The following is an 8,803-nucleotide window of genomic DNA, read 5'->3' as shown; positions in this document are numbered from 1 at the left end:
GGACGTGACTTGTGAATTTATTTACGTTCTAGGGCATTTTCGGAATCTAAAATTACAAGGCATTTTTTATCTAAAAATAAAGGTGCGTTAATTCTGCAACGTGAAAATTAATTAAAATACTATTTATCGTACGACAGTAATAAATAATAAATTTAATATTGCGTCAAGGGTAACGTAAGACGTAACGGGAAGGTTTGACCAATCGCGTTGCTCGATTCGGTTATGGACGGCCGAGTCGAGCAACCTGATTGGTCAAGTTTCTTCCTGTTACGTTTTACGGAAAGTGTGCGTCCAACGAGTTTCTCCCTCTCTATTTCGTTCGTTCACGGCGAGCGAGGCATCGCGCGATGTGTACCGCGCCGCGCGCGCTTGACAGGTGCCGCGACCCGCGACCTACGGCTGGCCGGCGAAGCGCGGACGTTGCGCGGCGGCGCGCATGCTTGCGCGCTTGCGCGAACGAACGGCGGAGGCGCGCGCGCGCGTCACGTCAGGCGATCAGCTGTGCGCGTCGCGGGTCGCGGGTCGCGGGATTCGATTATCTCGCGCGTAGCGGAGGGGTGCGGGTGCGGGTGACGCGCTCCGAGTGCCGAGTGTCGATCCACGAGCGTACTTGTCGTTCGTCGTGCCGTCGTGGTCGCCAGTGGTCGCGGGGAGACGATTGGACGAATCTCGTCTGCGCGTGTCGCGTCGCGCGCGCGACTCCATCACCCAGCTAAGCGGAGCGAGCACAGCGAGGGCATTCGAGGGCCGGTCGTGTCGGTCGGAGAAGCGCGTGGCGCGACGCGGACGAATCGGCCGCGGGATCGGCGGCCAGCGGGGCATGACGGGAACAGGTGACAATAGAGCCGCGCCATGTTAGATTTCACGAGATCGCGAAACGCGCGCCGCCGCCGCCGCCGCTGCCGCCGATGCTGCTGCTGCCGCTGCTGTTGCCGCTAGCTGCCTCCTACCGCCTGACTACTACCGTGGTGCGCTGTGCGCTGGTACACCGTGGGGAAAGAGTGAGAGAAAGGGAAGGAGAGGAGATTTACACTTTGTTTTCCCGTCTATCGCGCGCGCTGCTTTCCTCACGACGGTGATCCACACGAAAATCATCCAAGCTGGATAGGTTACCCGAGTATCTCCGCGATACCGTGGACTGGTTTATGGGGTAAGTCCTTCCGTCTCTCTTTCTCTCTCCTCGCGTTCTCTTTCGCGTTTACCCCCCTGTTTTTTTTTTTTACTTCCCTTCCCCCTCGTTTTCATGCCGCGCGCTGCCCGACCTGTCCGCGGTCTCGCGTACCCGCTCCGTTCCTCCGGCGTGAGGTTAACCTCCAACCTGAGTTAGCCTGCGTCCGCGGGCGAGCGAGCGAGCGATCGCTCCGTCTCCCTCGCGCGATTATCCGCGCGCCGGGCTCGCCTTTTCCCCGCGAGGAGAAAGTGACCGCGGCGAGAGGCGAGAGTCCCCGTCGGTCGCTGTGCGCGTCGCGCGACCGTCTCCGTGGCGTGGATTTTCGACGCGTCGCGTCGCCTCGAGAACGTCCTCGTCATCGTCGGCCGATGAGTCGAGGTGACGCGTGCACCTATACAGGCCGCCGAAAAACAACGCGTCCACGCGGCGTCACCGTTGAACTCTCTTCTCTCTCTCTCTCCCTCTCTCTCTTGGACGGAAGTCGAGTCTTTCCTCCAACCGACAAATTCGATCCCGGATCCGTTACCCTCCGTCCCGTCGCGTCCAGCTCCTAGCCCGTCGGTCGACGTCGACAAGGATCACGATTGGGAGCTCGAACGAAGCGTTAACGAGCCTTTCCAGTCCTTCGGCATTGTTTATTTCCGCGATCTCAAAGTCGCACTGTGAAGCAAAGTCCGCTTGCGGCCAAGCGAAAAATAGGAGCTCGTTATCTATTCGCGGAACTTGATTTACGAGCAGCCGTTTGTTTTTGGCGGAAAAAGGTTTTTTTTTTGCCTGGGAGTCTTCCGCAGTTTCGGAGTTTATACGTACAATTTATATTTCAACATCCCGATACAACGATATTTTCCGTTTATTTGTTTACTTTGGATGTTGTATCTTATATTTAACGGACGTTAATATTTAAATTAAATATTTGAATTAAAACCAACGTGATATGTACGTGGTGAAAGAAGTTTTGAGAGATTGCCAACTATAGTTGAACTTGGGCACATCTACCGCTAACGACAATATTATTTTCGTAGTCTCGTATATTCTTATTCTTCATTGGGTATAGCGTTAAGTGTGCGCAATAATACTCGACGATAACAAAGGCGTTATCAAGTACGACGGAGTCACATTTATCAGGTTCGATTCGCCGAGCACGCGAACCGGTCGTATAACGTAAGAAGAATTCGCGTTACAATTACCGTTGAATCGACGATGGGACAGCGATCCTCCAGTTCCGTTCCACCGGGATATCGCGAGCCACTTCGCCGAGCTCCCCGTCCGGGCTTTTTACCGGCAAATTTATGCGTATAAGGTTTCCCCTTCGTGACACACTATTTTATATATATATATATTAAAGTTTGCACGCGCGCGCGTTGGACTCTTCCACTCGTCACGACGAAATGGAATCGCGCGAGTAAGTAATTGTAGATTTCACGCACTCTGCTTTCGTCGAAATTTAAAATCGATTTTGGTAAGATCGCGCGAGCTCCTTCGTATTTCGATCGCAAATATTTGCGCGATCTTTCGAAAAATCGATAAAACACTTTCGGGAAGTTATAGAAATCATCCGAGGTTAAAAATAAGTTAATGAGATTGTCAAGCCAATCGCCAAAATAGATTTTTTTTGAAAACGGACTCTCGTGCAAGAGGACCCTCGCATCTTTTTTTTCCCGCATTTGTTTCTTCACGCAAAATCATCACCTTCCCAATCGTATCGTCATTAACGATGATGAGTCGATGTAATAAGGATAAGTCGATCAGCTCTCGAAAATCAACGACGTTTCGCACTTTACGCGCATTTCTTTCGGCGATGATATCACTTTAAGGGCCGCCGGTCGCGCCGGCCTCTCCGACTCGGACGCTTTCCTTTGGACTGAAGATTTAATTAGCGGTATCTGCCATATCGGAGTTAAACGGACTTCGCTAAAGCGCAAACGCGTCGCCGCCGCGTCGCGTAAATCGTTATCGTGTTATCGGTTTGCAAGGGTCGGAAAGCGTGAGCGTTGAACGCGTATCGTGAGAATCTAGCGGTAAACTTTTTGATTTTGTAAAATATTCTAAAAACGAAAGTGGACGTATGTACGGACGGAGATCCCTCCCCGTGAAATTTCGATTTTTTTATAACGAAAAGGTCATCGCCCGAAGGGTCTCTCTCGCGGCGTTAATTTATAACGCTTACGGCTGGAAAAACGGCGGTCCGCGAGTGTGTCTCTACGGTCTACCGAGGGAACGAAGTCTCTGTTCGCCGGCGCGAAACCGAACGTAGCGATGACTCACCTTGATCTCTCGCCGTGCGATTGGCTTACTCGGTGATTCACGTACGGTTGCGCGTTCGCCGAAACGCGCGTTCGCGACGCGACGTTTCCAGCGCGATGTGTCGCGCGTGCTGATCCTTATTCCCGATCCTCGATGGAGAACTCTGGAGCGAGTAATCGGGACGATCGTGGTTTCGACAGCGAGCAGAAGAACCCGAGCATCGACTCGATCTTGCGTCTCAAGCTCGATCTTCGTAAAGAATTGACCGTCGTAAAAGAATCGGACCGATAAATAGACTAAAACGTATCTAAAATGAATCCCAAATGAACGAGTCGAGATTAAAAGAGTGCCTTGAAATTTTTATGGACGGATTTTCGGAGTTTATCTGTAGTTTAGCTATTCGTGTCTCTGCTCTCGTTTGAAAAACCTTCTGCGCGAGGTCACGCAATAATTTTCGGATTAATTCAGACGATATTTATGATTCTCGGCTCGGGACTCGGCTCGTTCCTGCCGCGATGCCAATCCGCTCGATTACGGCACACGATTTTGGTAAATTTAAATCCGTTTGACGAGCACCGGGAAAGCTGTTCGCACGTATGCGTGACGTGACTCATAAAGATGTCCAACCCGCGTGATTGATCAACGTAATCGTCGCCTGAAAAAATACGGCGACGTAGCGCGGGTTGTCTTCCGCGATGAACACAGGCAGCGAAGAAGTAAATATACCAGTTTTCCGAACCATCGAATTCTCTTACACTTGCTCGAACATCTGTTATCGGACGAGTCGTTCGGCGGGAAGAATTAATTTGGAATGCCAAAAATACACGACATTGAGATGTAACGAACTGGGGCGACGCGCGTATCGAGAATTACGATTTTTTTCAATATTTTTCATACCATCTCTAAATATTTTGCACTAAACAAATTCCCTCGGATTGCGCAATATTATTAACCAACCAATCGATACGCCGCTGGTTCATGATATATTCTATTCTTTTCTCTTTCTGTTTTTAATTCATAGTACTGTATCGATATTACACTATGCGATATAGATGATATGAGCGATTAAACAATAGGTAAATTAGGTATAAGTACGCCAATAGAACGGTCTATTGAGTGAATTAAACACGTGCCCATAATATATTCATTTCTACGATCGAGAATATCAAGCGTTACCTTGGTCAGAGTCCGTTTTATAGTCTCTACGGGTTTTACTTCGGTAATATCGTTTAATAATGTTGAATGTATTGCAGCGCGATTAACATCAAATTTCCAGAGATTTTACAGATGTTTGAACGCAATTTATTAATCCTTAATCATTTATGTGGATTTTACTTCGACTGGAATAAAATATACGTTTTAAATTGACGTCTAATTTTTCTTATTTATTTAGATTCGATATTATCAGAAATCCGTTCTCAAATCTTTTCCAATTTGTGCAATCGTTTCCTAACTTTACAGACGATATCTTTTAGATATAAAAAATATAAATGTTTAATCTCTTCTGTTATAAATCCTTAGTTCAAAAGAAAGATAATCGCGTTTTTTGCAATTTCTAAAAATGAAACGAAACATTTACTTCTTACAATCTTATAACCAAAATAATGTCGAAATACGAAAAACTGGGACAACACGATACTCGAGTACGTTTTAAAACATCTCGAAAAAGTATAATTGCAATCATGAGAATTATCATCCTAATTACACGTGGACGCCTTAATTACGGTGTAACTTCGCGTTCGGTTTCTTTAGTTTTACCCCAGCTTAGTGTTAATGAGAGTTTCGAAATAATCCTCGTTTGGATCATTGGAACTGCTAACATGAACGAACGAGAACGTCTTTTACACGATAACCATTTTATCGCTGGTTTTTTACGATAGCGGCAACCCTGCCAACCGATGCTCGCGATTGCGCGTGAGCATCTTGCCCAGTTTTTCTGGGTAAACAGAGTTATCGCGTTTATCACAAAATATCGCTGCAACGCTCCGTTGTCGTGCTATCGAGGCCTTCACTGTGCAGACCAAAAAATGACGGTAAAGCTAACTGGTCTCTCGCCAGCGACGAAGATGATACGAGCATCGTAATAAAACCCAATGTCCGGAGGGCGAATTGATCCTTATTCGAAAGAAAAATAAAATTGGTGATTTTTTAAACAGATTTTTTATTTGAGCTCAATTATCGAGACATTTAAATATTTAATGTAAGGAATTAAGAAGGTATAAAAAAAGAGAACATTTAATTGAAAGCTTTATTAAAAGGAAAACTTTCAATCGACTAAAGAGCACGTCTGCAAAATTCAACGAGTTTACTTTAGATTTAGTTGCATTGCATGAAATATTAGAGAATATATATGATACTTTATTCGAAGATGCATGCAAATTTACGCTTTAATAAAACATTCGCCTGCCTGACTCTAGCACCATTACCATTTTTTCACTTTGATTTACCACCCTGTGAGGAGTTGATCAGCCGATGGGAGAAAAAGAGGTGAGCGCCGTCACAAACGATGATAAATTACTGAATAATAACGCCGGAATCAAATTTTTTTTTACATCCCTCCGGTATAATTATATCGAGATGTATACGTATGTCATCGTCTAAGGGCTACGTTGTTTACGCGACACCCTTGTTCGCGCGACGCGCGGCCCGACTACCTAAAAGACTCCCGAAGGATGCGTCGCGGTCTGTAAGTGCTCAGGTCGACGTCACATTTACTTGACATTCATCCTCACCCTCGTTATCTCCATGCTCATTTTTCACGATAATGTCATCCGACGTCTTCCGTTGGCAGAGGCATATTCGTGAACGGAGAAATGTCGGGTGATTCAGCGAGCGAGCGAGCGAGCGAGCGAGCGAGCAAAAATAATAATCGGTCTCGCGAAATACTTTCGCTCCGCTGGATAACAACCGCTGCTCGTTATCGATAATCGATATCGGCCGTTATCAAGGTACGACGAAGATCGATAATAATATTCTATTGCTATAGCCGCTATCACGGGTAAAATTTGACGCGCGATTAAGTTATATCTGATGCTTTTTATTTACACGCACCTAGTTTCAGGAAAGTTTTTTGGCGTTTCTAGGCTGCAGATGAAAGAAAAATAGAATGCTGTATGAATATTTTACGCCAAATATCATAGATTATTTTTTCAAAATGTTATTTCATGACCTTTTTGTGCCATACGATTCTCCTTGTTTCCAATTTAACTGTTTTTGTTCTTTTTCTCTTTCTCCATCGGTATCAATTATTATCGGTCCGATAAAAGAATGTTGGATCTGCTCGTGATGTTCGATGACGAGTCGATACGAATAATATCGATTGCCTGTCGAATTTAAGCGTCATCCGTGTCGCCAAGTTTCCCGATCCAACGCGCGCTAATAATAGCTTTCTTGTAGCATTCGCTCGCAATTGGCGACGGTATATCGGCCCAGTTTGAGAGACGGTCGTGCTGCACCTCGATATCTATTCGCTATCGACGTAATTAGCATTGATATTTCTCTTCCAACTGCTGAGTATACCGCGCCTACATTCTTGTTAGTAACGTTTCACCGTCGCGTCCGTCCGTTTCCGCCATTCAAACCGCGAGGGTACCATCCGTCTCGTCCCCGCGTCCTGTAATTCGTCCGACAAAATTTTCTCTCGACAACTTATATATATATATATATATATATATATATATATATATATACCTTTTCGATCACATATACATGATACCGCACACTTCCGCATTATCCATTCGCGAGTTGTTGTAAACGTGATTAATTTTCGCTGCGGATGGACGTGAAATCGCGAGTCTGCAATATACGGGAATAAATGCTACATATTTCAATGAATGCTTCAATTTCAATTTTTATTTTAGATTTAATTCGAATCGGAACTCGAGTGGTGTTGGAACAACGACGTGTAGTTTAGGCTCGCAAGTCACTCGGCTTCTGCTTCTAATTGAAATTAAAACTCGTTCAATGATGAAAATCGAAGAGAGTCGTTTCAGATCCATCTCTTTCGGTATTTTTTTTATAATGGAATCGTTTCTAAATTTGTCAAAAATTCTGCCAAAAATTGATGATTGATTCGTTAAAAATGAAACACCCCCCCTGTACTCGGAGTGAGCCGATTGTGCGTAAAAAATCGATGTCACGGGGTGAACAGTTTTGAAAGCGGATTCACGCAGGAAAAATATGATGCGCGCACTAAACGACCTTAACCTTTCACATTTGCAATGCGAAACTCGTGAACCAGTATCATATATTTATTCGCACAGATGGAATATATTGAGCACCGTGTGTTGTGTAGCAATACATATAGATATATATACACCGGTTACGTCCCAAGCTCGTCCGGATGCACTATCAAGATTAGCACTTGCAATGTCGCAATTAATAGAAATGTTATACATTCCGCCTTTAGCCCTCCATTTGCGGAATAATTCTAATACGCTCCCGTTGTACAATCGGTTTTAGCCGAAAAGAAGCTCGAAAGGAATTCCTCACCGAAAATTGCCATTTACACGCGAGATTACATTTCAATTACCGATTTGATACGAAACGCTCTTTTGCCTGTCCGCGAGTGTGCAATATTTGTTTCTATATAATATACAGCGAACATGCGTACCGACACGAAGTCAATAAGCGAAGAAGCAGTCCCCGGTAGCAACTCGTCGACGATTAAACCTTTATGTATTTTATCGATTAGCCCTTCGAGACAAACGGAAATTGGGTCAAAACTCGTTGTTGAAATTTTCAGGCATACATATGTCACGCAGTTATGTTTCGACGGCATTTGGTTATTTGTTATATTATTTATAAAGCAGACTTATTGTTAAATTTATAAATGCGTAAATAATTTATGAGTGTTTGATATATAACTTTGTTATGATACATATGTGTATAAGTTATACGCACGTGTATATCATATTGCTCATATGTGCGGAATTTACTTTTACCATATTTTACCGAACATTATACAAATGCATTCGCGGATTATTGAAGTGTACCCCTTTAAGGCGAATGTGGCTTTTGACGTAATTAATAAATTTATCGAGTACTCTCTCGCTCTTTGGTCCAAGTTAATTCTCTCGCGACATCTCTGTTGGCTCTTCTTTGCGTCGCAACACGGTAATAAACGAGGAGAACTTGTTCGGTTTCGGCTCGGTCAATCGTTAATTGTATTATGACGAGTCCGTTCCGACGAGGACACGAGCTAGAAGGGGGAAAGGGGGGACGTAAAGAGAGGGAAGTATAGCGGCGATTCTACCATACTCTGACCTGAGGAAGCCCCTGGTACTATCTCTCGTCTTTCTCTTCGTTTCCCTCCCGCCGATCTCCGCTTCCTCCTGAACGCGGCGGAACCCTCTTTCCCTCCGGCGATATAAACCGCGTCTTCCCCTT

Source organism: Temnothorax americanus, unplaced genomic scaffold, assembly GCF_048541705.1.
Source record: "Temnothorax americanus isolate GAGA-0224 unplaced genomic scaffold, ASM4854170v1 Scaffold36, whole genome shotgun sequence".
NCBI classification, from domain to species: domain Eukaryota; kingdom Metazoa; phylum Arthropoda; class Insecta; order Hymenoptera; family Formicidae; genus Temnothorax; species Temnothorax americanus.
The sequence above is the reverse complement of the archived record's forward strand: the minus strand, read 5'-3'. Positions refer to the sequence as shown.